Raw genomic sequence first — 13,388 nt, 5'->3', positions numbered from 1 at the left:
CAAGTTCCTTAAAGAGAGCCCCGGATTACAGGCACCGCAAACAGCGCGCGGACAAAGCAAAACGAGAATTAAATGTACGCCTAAATAGTAACGCTAGGAAGACCGTTCTCTACGGTGCAAAAGCCTGGGAGAGACCACAAAGAAGAAAAGCGACTGTCTGAAAGGCGAAAGTGATCGAGCTTAATTCGACTACGGAGATCGCCAGAAACAAAACGGATAATAGCCCGATGATCTTCTTTACCGTTATAAAAGGTGGCCTTATTGCGAAAAAGCCAAACACCGTAGAGAATGGTCTTGATAATGTGGCGCGCAATGCGAGCCCTCTTTGTAACGAGAGGGGGCCAAATAAAAAAGAACACGAAAGGGACATTTAAGGTAAGCCGAAAGCCTAGCACACGATCTAAAATTGGGGAAAAACGGGACCAAACCCGCTTAACCCGAGGGCAATGCAAAAAACAATGATCTATAGTCTCTCGTCTAGGGCAAGAAGCACAGAAAGCCGAGTTAATATATCCCCAATTAGCAAGGGAATCGCGAACCTTAACACCGCGGAGAGCGATTAGCCACAAGAGATCATTTTTAGGATTTTCGGTAAGAGAATCTCGAACGAGAGACCAATGATCATTGAGTGAAAAAGAAGAGCCACAAACCTGGGTCCAAACTCTATGCAAGATAGGGGAAGAGGAATTCGAGGAAAGTAGTTTCAAATATAGACGCTTAGAAGTTAAGTCGCAATTACCAACGGATAAAAGAGTTTCGAGACAGCGGGCGTAAAAAGGAGACGGAAAGCAGGCAGAAGGGGCAAAATTATCGCGCAAACAATTCCACTGGGGGCGAAGAGAAGACAAACGTCTACCAACAAAATATTTACAAAGATAAAAACTAGAATCGTGAGGCGAGTCCAAAGTAAAAGCCATCCCCGCTAACTGCAAGGCAAGGCACTTAACACTAAAGTTAATAATACCTATACCTCCTTGCGCAGCGCTTAAATATAAAGTATTACGAGCAACCGTCTCAATTTTACAACCCCAAAGAAAAGGCCAGATGAAACTATTGATACGGGAAAGGACCCAGGCAGGGGGAAGCAAAACCCTAGCTAGATACATCAGCTTACTTAGCCCTAAAGTGTTAATAAGGAGAGCCTTGCCTAGGAAGGACAGAGAACGAGATCTCCAAAGATTGAGGGACTTCTCTAATTTGTTTAGCTTAGGCTGCCAATTATCATTCTCAACAGGGATAGTACCAAAAAAGACCCCAAGAATTTTCATTTTCTTGACCCAAGTAAGTCCAAGGGGTTCGTCAGTCCGAGAACGCCAAGCACCGAGCCACATGGCCTCCGTTTTCGACTTATTTAGTTTAGCTCCAGAACCACGTTCGTAAACACTAACACAATCAAAAAGCTTATTTAGAGAGAAAAGGTCTTTCAAAACAGCAGTAGTGTCATCAGCATAAAGGCGAACCTTGGCCTGCAAACCCCTTGCACCAGGAAGTAAAAACCCCTCAATCTCAGGAGATCTACGGATCAGGTTAGCAAGAACTTCTACACATAAAACATAAAGTAGAGGAGAGAGAGGATCCCCCTGACGGACGCCCCGTTCAAGGGGGATACTCTCAGTAAGCCAATCGTTAAGGATGATACGCATGCAAGCACCATTATAAAAGGTACTAATCCAGCGACAAAAATCAGAACCAAAACCGTAAACATTAAGCAGCTCTAGAAGGAAGACGCGATCGACTCGGTCGAAGGCCTTTTCTTGATCTAAACTAATCAAAATAGCAGACTCATTTGTTTGCTCAATGTGGCTAAGAACATCGCGCAACAACGTCACATTAGAGAAGATTGAACGACCCGGAACAGAACAAGATTGATCAGGAGAAACTATGTGATGCATAACCGAAGAAAGACGAGTTGTGATGGCTTTAGAGATAATCTTATAATCCACATTGAGCAAAGAAATGGGCCTCCAGTTTTTCAAATTCTTAATATCCCCACGCTTCTTATAAATAAGGCGAGTAACGCTTCCTTTCATAGAATCCGAAAGTTCAGAGTCGTGGAAACATTGGTTTGCGACTGATAGTAAAAGGGGGCCCAGAATGTCCCAAAAACGCAAGTAAAATTCGACAGACAAACCATCAGAACCAGGTGACCTTCCTAGGCTAAGGCTCCTTAATGAAATAGTCAATTCATCTAAAGTTAAAAGTCCCTCGCATGAGTCGCGCAGAGGAGGAGAAAGCGAAGAAGGAATAGAATCAAAACAGGATTGTTTACACACAGGATCAATAATCTCTTGCGAGAAAAGATTTGAATAAAAGCGCACGTGCGCACGTTCAATCTCCTCCCGAGTGAAAACTTCAATGTCATTATCATTCAAAATGGAAGAAACGTTATTACGGTCTAAGCGCTCACGTTCTAACTTGAAGAAGAAGCGTGAAGGCTTCTCGCCCTCCTCAAGCCACTGGACGCGAGAACGGATTTTAGAGCCTTCCAAAACACGCAAGGTAAGAGCATTCAGTTCAGATTCAAGCCGAGAAATTTCAGGGGCGACCGAAAGGTCGCCACAGACAAGACGGCGCTTGAGACCAATTATTGCATTAGTTATAAGGACGCGCTCATGCGAGAGACTTCTACGTTTATTCTTAGCAAAGGAAATAATTTCCGAGCGAATAGAGTCCTTAAAAAAGTCCCACCAACATTTGACTGACGGAAAATAGTCAACGCAATCGGAGAGCTCGCGAATCTTAGCATCAAAGGAAAGACAAAATTCGCTATCATTCAAAAGGGAGGAATTAAATTTCCATAAGCCCGGACCGCGCACATAATTAGAATCCAATTTTAAAGAAAGATTAACAAAATCATGATCAGAAAAGGCGCAAGGAGAAATGTCACAGGACTGAACCAAAGGGAATAAATTTCGGGAAACAAAAAATTTGTCAAGGCGCGAGCCAATGGAGAAATTAGAATTAAACCAAGAGCACGCTCGGACACGGGGATGCAATTTGCGCCAAGCATCTTCAAGGTAAAGTGAACGACGAAAGTCAGAGAGGTATTTTGCAATGGAAACATTGCCACCAAATTTATCTAAATCAGATTCATAGCAATTGAAATCACCGGCAATAATAGTAAAATCAGCAGGAAGGCAGAAAGCATGCAGATTCTCGAAAAACACTTTTCGGTCAGTCAAAAGGGTGGGCGCATAAATATTAATAATATTAAACTTACGATTATTATACTCAACGAGTAAACTAAGGACACGTCCATCATGATCTCTACGCCAAGATAAAACTTGACCATCAAAACGATCGGAAATCAAAATAATAACACCAGCCTGTTTACCAACAGCAGGGGACCAAAAAGATGGCCCACTCCAGTCAGCAACCAGGGAATTAAAGGCAACAGGATCAGATATTAAAGTCTCCTGAATGCAGATAATACCGAAACCGAAACGAACATAATCAAGCAAAGCTTTCCGAGTAGCCCGATTAGAACCACGTGAATTAATTGAAATTAAATTAAATATAGAGGTCATGATGGACGGCTTTTTTTCGTAGGCACACGCGAAGGATTCGTTGACTTACGAACAGGCACAATGGTTGGAGTGACATTAGCAGGCGTCCGGCTGGATCCTCTCTTGACAGCTCGTCCCAACGTACGAGTTGGGAAAAGGTCAGGCGCAGGGGTATAATCATCTGAGTCAGAATCATCTGAAACGACGAGAGGATGGTCACCAGGGTCAGAAAGCAGCGGGCGAGAGGTCTGTAAAGGCGAATCGGCATCAGGATCAAGGTCAGGATCAGCATCGTCAGAAGCAACATCAACGTCAAGATCAGGAACAGCATCAGGAACAGGGTCAGTGACAGGGGCAGGAACATTATCAGGATCAGAGTTGTCATCAGGGTAATCAGGAAGGGAGTCAGGCGGAGGATCAGCAACATCCATAGCATAAGCTACTTCGGCATCGGAGGCAGCTTCTACCAAGGCTGGATTAGAGGGCGCATAGGAGGCCAAAATACTCTGGGACTGAGAAAGGTCAGAAGAAAGGAGAGGGGAAGATTGTATCTGCGAAGGGGCCGAGTGCTCAGAAGAAGGCTGCAAAGAGAAGACGACTGCGACGAGGATTGGGAAGAGCAGGATGAAGATTGTTGGCTAGGAGGCTGCGAAGGTCGATTAGAAGGCTGAACAGCAGGTTGAAGGTCAGGAGACGGCTGGGAAGGAGGGTCGTCTGGCTTGTCAGCATCTCGGTAAGATCGAGGACGGCGATGCCACGAGTGTTGACAATCGATAGCCCTATGGCCTTGGTCACGACACACACAGCAGAAATCCTTCTGAGGGCATTCCTTAAACATATGACCAATACGCTCGCAATTGTAGCAAAAGGTATTAGGGCAATCCTTAGCCATATGATCGGGAAGGTTGCACTTTCGACAAGTAGGCGTCTGATTGTCGTGACGGACACGGACCAGAACCCGGCCAAAACGAAGAAAGGAAGGGATAGATTTGGACAGGACCATACCAAAGACCCGAGTTCCATTGTCCAACGTAGGGTAGTTCTGGTGTTTACTACGTCGAGTAAACTTCACAGTACCATAGGGAGCAAGACGCATATGAAGCGCAGAATCAGGAAGTTCATAAGGAGCACCAAAAACAGCAACATAGACGATACGGGGGTTACCAGAAGATGTAGGGGCACCAGAGCGGAGGAAACGAGGCACCAACGATGAAGCCCGAAGAAAGGTGTTACGATAATCTTCTTTGGTAAAGGTGACACACACTTGCTGCGGGGAAACCCACTGGACGCAGCGAACAGCAGCAGAAGGGATCTGGCAGGTCTCTAGGTCGGCAAAAAGATCCTTTAAAGCAAAGTCGCCATCAGGTTTCGGAAAAAAGGCAGAACACGGTCTCTCTGGCAAGCGGTTATAAACAGAAAAATTCTCTCTCTCAAAGGTAGACGGAACAAAACGGCTGCGAACAGGAGCATTATTGACGAGCGGAACAGGGTCACCAGACCCGGCAGTGACACCAGCATATGAAATAGCAGTATTCGATGAGGCAGCAGCAATATCAGAGGAAGGATTCACAACAACATTCTCAGAAACATGATCCATAGGGGCGTCGCCCCAATTAACACGTGTATCAGTATCAGCATCCATGGAATCGCAATAGCAAGGATACCACAAGGAACGAAAAACCTACTACCAAAATGGTAGGGCTTCGCCCTGGGAGAACCCACAAAACATCGGCCAAAAAGACTTAGCCAAAAGGCCGAGAAGCGATGCCCGTAAATGCTCACGGCGGACAAGGTGCTCCCAGTCTCATGGCCACGAGATATGGTGGTCCGATTACAATCCGTGCCAAGGAAGGAATGCCCAAAGCCAACCTGAAAGCGAGGCGCACACAACGATCGCTCTTGTACAGTGGGCAGCAGCACCAGCATTGCATGGCACTTGCGTTGACGGCAAGAGGACAAATGCACATTGTGCTTGCTCTGACCTCGTTTTCATTTTCCCTTATAACAAAGTTAATTTTCACGGCAAATTACTTGTCTACGACCATACCACAGGGAAAACACCGGTTCTCGTCCGATCACCGAAGTTAAGCCCTGTCGGGCGGGGTTAGTACTTGGATGGGAGACCGCCTGGGAATACCCCGTGTTGTAGGCTTCCCTTTTTCCTTCTGTACACTTGATTATCTCAAAAAATCTCAGTTTCTTTCAATGAAAGAACATTCCAAACCAGGTTTTTTGAACACAACATGCCAACGATATGTCAAAGATGAGACATACGACAAAAACAAAATAGTTCACACGAGAAAGTGGAACTTGTATTCCCAAGGGAGCGCGTGCGCGCGAGATCTTATCAATCCAACGTTTATGACATGAAACGTATCTTTTCGTGTGAGCAAAGAACAGGATACGACAAGTAAAAAATGCATGCACTGTTATGCATTAGATGGAAGTTAACCTAGCCCGGATGATATGTATACAACGAAGGCTACAACACTACAACATTGATCTTGCGAAAACGTGACTTACGTGACGTAGCGCACTTCAAAGTCTTACTGTTCCCTGCTCAACACGGACAGTACGTATTCAAAGGGCCGATAAGACACTATCCTGACCATGAAAGATTTACTTTTTATGATAACAATCCAATTAACTGATAACATAGAGAAACCACAAAGTGTTGGCCACAGAAATGTAACGCCAACTGATCTGGCGGGTCCTCAGTTACTCAATGCAAAACGGGCTCTCCAGAACGCAACATAACACAACGCAAAAGAAATCTATCGCGATGGAGCAGTACAAACACACATCCACTTACGTTTTCGAAACGATGCACGAGGATAAGAGCTCGACCCGCTGGCATTTTCTTGTCTCACTCGTCTATCGATGGAAATCGATGCGGCTGAAATAAACACGTCGTCTCCCTCTCTGTACGGCCAAGAATGAGAGAAATGAAATCACAGTTTTTCAGTGCACCAAGTACGGAACATTCACCTACAATTTCAGCAGTGGACTTCACAAATACAACTCACCTTCCTTAGTCCTTACACCGCCACCGCATCTCCTTCCCTGCCCTGCCTGAAACGTTACCAACAAACCTTCCCATTAGCCAACTTTGCCACCGGGGTTTGGTGCGGGGACTAGCGCGAACGCAGGTCCCCACTACCAGAAATTATACGCTCGAGTTACCCACATTTGGGGTAATCGCAAGGGTCAACCCAATCGAAGTGCAATGAAAGAGCCTCACCTTGAGAGGACTGCCTCCCTGATCACAGTGCCTCCCGCGTCAGGTAAGTATGCCTTTTCAGCCTCTCCGGGACCGCAAAACGCAACTTGTCTGCGCATACCATGTGGTAATGGAGGTCACGTGCTCCTCGTCCTGTCGTGTCGTGCTGTCCACTCGCTGCTATGCTACCTAGAAAAGAGAAGAGAATGTGAAGGTTGGTTGCTTGGTCACTTTTTCTGCTTTCACTTGATTATTTCTTCCCCAGAGGGAAGTGGGCCACGCTCGGAGGTAGTGCTATACCGAGGCAACCCGTGGCCGGGACGAGGCAAGCCTCTTTTCCACGGCCCAGTTCCAAAAATCAGTTTAATATATGAGCTGCTCGATGAGCAGCGGTATCAGATATTAAGCTGATATAAGAACAGATACTACACACTTGATCTTAGCCAAAAGGCCGAGAAGCGATGCCCGTAAATGCTCACGGCGGACAAGGTGCTCCCAGTCTCATGGCCACGAGATATGGTGGTCCGATTACAATCCGTGCCAAGGAAGGAATGCCCAAAGCCAACCTGAAAGCGAGGCGCACACAACGATCGCTCTTGTACAGTGGGCAGCAGCACCAGCATTGCATGGCACTTGCGTTGACGGCAAGAGGACAAATGCACATTGTGCTTGCTCTGACCTCGTTTTCATTTTCCCTTATAACAAAGTTAATTTTCACGGCAAATTACTTGTCTACGACCATACCACACAGGGAAAACACCGGTTCTCGTCCGATCACCGAAGTTAAGCCTGTCGGGCGGGGTTAGTACTTGGATGGGAGACCGCCTGGGAATACCCCGTGTTGTAGGCTTCCCTTTTCCTTCTGTACACTTGATTATCTCAAAAAATCTCAGTTTCTTTCAATGAAAGAACATTCCAAACCAGGTTTTTTGAACACAACATGCCAACGATATGTCAAAGATGAGACATACGACATACGACAAAAACAAAATAGTTCACACGAGAAAGTGGAACTTGTATTCCCAAGGGAGCGCGTGCGCGCGAGATCTTATCAATCCAACGTTTATGACATGAAACGTATCTTTTCGTGTGAGCAAAGAACAGGATACGACAAGTAAAAAATGCATGCACTGTTATGCATTAGATGGAAGTTAACCTAGCCCGGATGATATGTATACAACGAAGGCTACAACACTACAACATTGATCTTGCGAAAACGTGACTTACGTGACGTAGCGCACTTCAAAGTCTTACTGTTCCCTGCTCAACACGGACAGTACGTATTCAAAGGGCCGATAAGACACTATCCTGACCATGAAAGATTTACTTTTATGATAACAATCCAATTAACTGATAACATAGAGAAACCACAAAGTGTTGGCCACAGAAATGTAACGCCAACTGATCTGGCGGGTCCTCAGTTACTCAATGCAAAACGGGCTCTCCAGAACGCAACATAACACAACGCAAAAGAAATCTATCGCGATGGAGCAGTACAAACACACATCCACTTACGTTTTCGAAACGATGCACGAGGATAAGAGCTCGACCCGCTGGCATTTTCTTGTCTCACTCGTCTATCGATGGAAATCGATGCGGCTGAAATAAACACGTCGTCTCCCTCTCTGTACGGCCAAGAATGAGAGAAATGAAATCACAGTTTTTCAGTGCACCAAGTACGGAACATTCACCTACAATTTCAGCAGTGGACTTCACAAATACAACTCACCTTCCTTAGTCCTTACACCGCCACCGCATCTCCTTCCCTGCCCTGCCTGAAACGTTACCAACAAACCTTCCCATTAGCCAACTTTGCCACCGGGGTTTGGTGCGGGGACTAGCGCGAACGCAGGTCCCCACTACCAGAAATTATACGCTCGAGTTACCCCACATTTGGGGTAATCGCAAGGGTCAACCCAATCGAAGTGCAATGAAAGAGCCTCACCTTGAGAGGACTGCCTCCCTGATCACAGTGCCTCCCGCGTCAGGTAAGTATGCCTTTTCAGCCTCTCCGGGACCGCAAAACGCAACTTGTCTGCGCATACCATGTGGTAATGGAGGTCACGTGCTCCTCGTCCTGTCGTGTCGTGCTGTCCACTCGCTGCTATGCTACCTAGAAAAGAGAAGAGAATGTGAAGGTTGGTTGCTTGGTCACTTTTTCTGCTTTCACTTGATTATTTCTTCCCCAGAGGGAAGTGGGCCACGCTCGGAGGTAGTGCTATACCGAGGCACCCGTGGCCGGGACGAGGCAAGCCTCTTTTCCACGGCCCAGTTCCAAAAATCAGTTTAATATATGAGCTGCTCGATGAGCAGCGTATCAGATATTAAGCTGATAAGAACAGATACTACACTTGATCTTAGCCAAAAGGCCGAGAAGCGATGCCCGTAAATGCTCACGGCGGACAAGGTGCTCCCAGTCTCATGGCCACGAGATATGGTGGTCCGATTACAATCCGTGCCAAGGAAGGAATGCCCAAAGCCAACCTGAAAAGCGAGGCGCACACAACGATCGCTCTTGTACAGTGGGCAGCAGCACCAGCATTGCATGGCACTTGCGTTGACGGCAAGAGGACAAATGCACATTGTGCTTGCTCTGACCTCGTTTTCATTTTCCCTTATAACAAAAGTTAATTTTCACGGCAAATTACTTGTCTACGACCATACCACAGGGAAAAAACACCGTTCTCGTCCGATCACCGAAGTTAAGCCCTGTCGGGCGGGGTTAGTACTTGGATGGGAGACCGCCTGGGAATACCCCCGTGTTGTAGGCTTCCCTTTTTCCTTCTGTACACTTGATTATCTCAAAAAATCTCAGTTTCTTTCAATGAAAGAACATTCCAAACCAGGTTTTTTGAACACAACATGCCAACGATATGTCAAAGATGAGACATACGACAAAAACAAAATAGTTCACGAGAGAAAGTGGAACTTGTATTCCAAGGGAGCGCGTGCGCGCGAGATCTTATCAATCCAACGTTTATGACATGAAACGTATCTTTTCGTGTGAGCAAAGAACAGGATACGACAAGTAAAAAATGCATGCACTGTTATGCATTAGATGGAAGTTAACCTAGCCCGGATGATATATGTATACAACGAAGGCTACAACACTACAACATTGATCTTGCGAAAACGTGACTTACGTGACGTAGCGCACTTCAAAGTCTTACTGTTCCCTGCTCAACACGGACAGTACGTATTCAAAGGGCCGATAAGACACTATCCTGACCATGAAAGATTTACTTTTTTATATGATAACAATCCAATTAACTGATAACATAGAGAAACCACAAAGTGTTGGCCACAGAAATGTAACGCCAACTGATCTGGCGGGTCCTCAGTTACTCAATGCAAAACGGGCTCTCCAGAACGCAACATAACACAAACGCAAAAGAAATCTATCGCGATGGAGCAGTACAAACACACATCCACTTACGTTTTCGAAACGATGCACGAGGATAAGAGCTCGACCCGCTGGCATTTTCTTGTCTCACTCGTCTATCGATGGAAATCGATGCGGCTGAAATAAACACGTCGTCTCCTCTCTGTACGGCCAAGAATGAGAGAAATGAAATCACAGTTTTTCAGTGCACCAAGTACGGAAAACATTCACCTACAATTTCAGCAGTGGACTTCACAAATACAACTCACCTTCCTTAGTCCTTACACCGCCACCGCATCTCCTTCCCTGCCCTGCCTGAAACGTTACCAACAAACCTTCCCATTAGCCAACTTTGCCACCGGGGTTTGGTGCGGGGGACTAGCGCGAACGCAGGTCCCCACTACCAGAAATTATACGCTCGAGTTACCCACATTTGGGGTAATCGCAAGGGTCAACCCAATCGAAGTGCAATGAAAGAGCCTCACCTTGAGAGGACTGCCTCCCTGATCACAGTGCCTCCCGCGTCAGGTAAGTATGCCTTTTCAGCCTCTCCGGGACCGCAAAACGCAACTTGTCTGCGCATACCATGTGGTAATGGAGGTCACGTGCTCCTCGTCCTGTCGTGTCGTGCTGTCCACTCGCTGCTATGCTACCTAGAAAAGAGAAGAGAATGTGAAGGTTGGTTGCTTGGTCACTTTTTCTGCTTTCACTTGATTATTTCTTCCCCAGAGGGAAGTGGGCCACGCTCGGAGGTAGTGCTATACCGAGGCAACCCGTGGCCGGGACGAGGCAAGCCTCTTTTCCACGGCCCGTTCCAAAAATCAGTTTAATATATGAGCTGCTCGATGAGCAGCGTATCAGATATTAAGCTGATAAGAACAGATACTACACTTGATCTTAGCCAAAAGGCCGAGAAGCGATGCCCGTAAATGCTCACGGCGGACAAGGTGCTCCCAGTCTCATGGCCACGAGATATGGTGGTCCGATTACAATCCGTGCCAAGGAAGGAATGCCCAAAGCCAACCTGAAAGCGAGGCGCACACAACGATCGCTCTGTACAGTGGGCAGCAGCACCAGCATTGCATGGCACTTGCGTTGACGGCAAGAGGACAAATGCACATTGTGCTTGCTCTGACCTCGTTTTCATTTTCCTTATAACAAAGTTAATTTTTCACGGCAAATTACTTGTCTACGACCATACCACAGGGAAAACACCGGTTCTCGTCCGATCACCGAAGTTAAGCCCTGTCGGGCGGGGTTAGTACTTGGATGGGAGACCGCCTGGGAATACCCCGTGTTGTAGGCTTCCCTTTTTCCTTCTGTACACTTGATTATCTCAAAAAATCTCAGTTTCTTTCAATGAAAGAACATTCCAAACCAGGTTTTTTGAACACAAACATGCCAACGATATGTCAAAGATGAGACATACGACAAAAAACAAAATAGTTCACACGAGAAAGTGGAACTTGTATTCCCAAGGGAGCGCGTGCGCGCGAGATCTTATCAATCCAACGTTTATGACATGAAACGTATCTTTTCGTGTGAGCAAAGAACAGGATACGACAAGTAAAAAATGCATGCACTGTTATGCATTAGATGGAAGTTAACCTAGCCCGGATGATATGTATATAACGAAGGCTACAACACTACAACATTGATCTTGCGAAAACGTGACTTACGTGACGTAGCGCACTTCAAAGTCTTACTGTTCCCTGCTCAACACGGACAGTACGTATTCAAAGGGCCGATAAGACACTATCCTGACCATGAAAGATTTACTTTTTATGATAACAATCCAATTAACTGATAACATAGAGAAACCACAAAGTGTTGGCCACAGAAATGTAACGCCAACTGATCTGGCGGGTCCTCAGTTACTCAATGCAAAACGGGCTCTCCAGAACGCAACATAACACAACGCAAAAGAAATCTATCGCGATGGAGCAGTACAAACACACATCCACTTACGTTTTCGAAAACGATGCACGAGGATAAGAGCTCGACCCGCTGGCATTTTCTTGTCTCACTCGTCTATCGATGGAATCGATGCGGCTGAAATAAAAAACGTCGTCTCCCTCTCTGTACGGCCAAGAATGAGAGAAATGAAATCACAGTTTTTCAGTGCACCAAGTACGGAACATTCACCTACAATTTCAGCAGTGGACTTCACAAATACAACTCACCTTCCTTAGTCCTTACACCGCCACCGCATCTCCTTCCCTGCCCTGCCTGAAACGTTACCAACAAAACCTTCCCATTAGCCAACTTTGCCACCGGGGTTTGGTGCGGGGACTAGCGCGAACGCAGGTCCCCACTACCAGAAATTATACGCTCGAGTTACCCACATTTGGGGTAATCGCAAGGGTCAACCCAATCGAAGTGCAATGAAAGAGCCTCACCTTGAGAGGACTGCCTCCCTGATCACAGTGCCTCCCGCGTCAGGTAAGTTTTTTATGTTTAACCCCGGTAGGGTGAGTGCAATGGCCGCCAGACATAACGACGAATCCGTCAAACACAACGGTTCACCTCAAACGGGGGTGCACCAACACGCCAACTTCGCCGGGGAATCGAACCCCGCCCCTACCAACAAGTAACAAAAGACAAACACACAAACGAGGAATTGCACTAGGAGATGCCTCGCCTGACTTACACTCCTAAATGACAATTCGACAAAACGACAAAAAAGACTCAAAAACAAACTGGACAAAACCAAAACAAGCACGACCCAGCACAAGGGTGAAAAGCGACCCACAAAAAAGGGCCACCCGTCAACCGACTTACCCAGCGCCAAGGCGTTGGTTCACCCCGAAAAAAAAGGCCAGGACAGGCACACGCAACACAAAACCAGCACCTAAATGTGAACAACCAGAGTATCATTACGCAACGACGCCACCACACCACGACCACCCCACTGACGGACAAAATAACGACGACGGCGGTCAGACCGGAAACGACGGAAAAAACAAACGGGAAGATTAAACCGAACCCGAGACTTCACACGCTCCATAACATCAACAGCCGAAGGACGAACACCCCTAAAACGAAAATCATTCCGAGCCCCCCAAATACAAAAAACTTGCAGACATTCAACATATAAACAAAAACCCGTGGAACCACAGACAACTCATCAGCCGAGAACCAAAAAAGTGCATGACGAACCAAGATAGAGAAGGACAAAGAGGAGAAGCCAAGAACATAAGAGACTGAAGCCAGGACAAAACACTGACCGCCAGAGGACAGTGAAAAAACAGATGCTGAAGAGACTCGACAGGAGCAGAAC

The 13,388-nt window shown here is 46.5% G+C and overlaps 11 non-coding genes across 11 annotated transcripts; 4 read left to right on the top strand and 7 right to left on the bottom strand.

Moving 5' to 3' along the window:
* Window positions 1–5,539: 5,539 nt before the first annotated feature.
* Window positions 5,540–5,658, top strand: LOC138036519 (5S ribosomal RNA). Its single transcript, XR_011129945.1, has one exon. It is a non-coding gene; the product is annotated as a 5S ribosomal RNA (ribosomal RNA).
* Window positions 5,659–6,634: 976 nt separating this feature from the next.
* Window positions 6,635–6,798, bottom strand: LOC138036562 (U1 spliceosomal RNA). Its single transcript, XR_011129981.1, has one exon. It is a non-coding gene; the product is annotated as a U1 spliceosomal RNA (small nuclear RNA).
* A 194-nt stretch (window positions 6,799–6,992) lies between these two features.
* LOC138036532 (U2 spliceosomal RNA) lies at window positions 6,993–7,189 on the bottom strand. Its single transcript, XR_011129956.1, has one exon. It is a non-coding gene; the product is annotated as a U2 spliceosomal RNA (small nuclear RNA).
* A 267-nt stretch (window positions 7,190–7,456) lies between these two features.
* LOC138036550 (5S ribosomal RNA) lies at window positions 7,457–7,576 on the top strand. Its single transcript, XR_011129972.1, has one exon. It is a non-coding gene; the product is annotated as a 5S ribosomal RNA (ribosomal RNA).
* Window positions 7,577–8,557: 981 nt separating this feature from the next.
* On the bottom strand, window positions 8,558–8,722 carry LOC138036577 (U1 spliceosomal RNA). Its single transcript, XR_011129996.1, has one exon. It is a non-coding gene; the product is annotated as a U1 spliceosomal RNA (small nuclear RNA).
* A 194-nt stretch (window positions 8,723–8,916) lies between these two features.
* On the bottom strand, window positions 8,917–9,107 carry LOC138036518 (U2 spliceosomal RNA). The gene has a single exon (XR_011129944.1). It is a non-coding gene; the product is annotated as a U2 spliceosomal RNA (small nuclear RNA).
* Window positions 9,108–9,376: 269 nt separating this feature from the next.
* Window positions 9,377–9,497, top strand: LOC138036552 (5S ribosomal RNA). The gene has a single exon (XR_011129974.1). It is a non-coding gene; the product is annotated as a 5S ribosomal RNA (ribosomal RNA).
* Window positions 9,498–10,480: 983 nt separating this feature from the next.
* On the bottom strand, window positions 10,481–10,644 carry LOC138036558 (U1 spliceosomal RNA). The gene has a single exon (XR_011129977.1). It is a non-coding gene; the product is annotated as a U1 spliceosomal RNA (small nuclear RNA).
* A 194-nt stretch (window positions 10,645–10,838) lies between these two features.
* LOC138036514 (U2 spliceosomal RNA) lies at window positions 10,839–11,029 on the bottom strand. Its single transcript, XR_011129941.1, has one exon. It is a non-coding gene; the product is annotated as a U2 spliceosomal RNA (small nuclear RNA).
* Window positions 11,030–11,295: 266 nt separating this feature from the next.
* On the top strand, window positions 11,296–11,414 carry LOC138036579 (5S ribosomal RNA). Its single transcript, XR_011129998.1, has one exon. It is a non-coding gene; the product is annotated as a 5S ribosomal RNA (ribosomal RNA).
* A 980-nt stretch (window positions 11,415–12,394) lies between these two features.
* LOC138036575 (U1 spliceosomal RNA) lies at window positions 12,395–12,558 on the bottom strand. Its single transcript, XR_011129994.1, has one exon. It is a non-coding gene; the product is annotated as a U1 spliceosomal RNA (small nuclear RNA).
* Between the last annotated feature and the right edge of the window lie 830 nt (window positions 12,559–13,388).

Source organism: Montipora capricornis, unplaced genomic scaffold, assembly GCF_036669925.1.
Source record: "Montipora capricornis isolate CH-2021 unplaced genomic scaffold, ASM3666992v2 scaffold_488, whole genome shotgun sequence".
In the NCBI taxonomy this organism is placed as follows: Eukaryota; Metazoa; Cnidaria; class Anthozoa; order Scleractinia; family Acroporidae; genus Montipora; species Montipora capricornis.
This window is presented reverse-complemented; position numbering and strand designations above follow the sequence as displayed.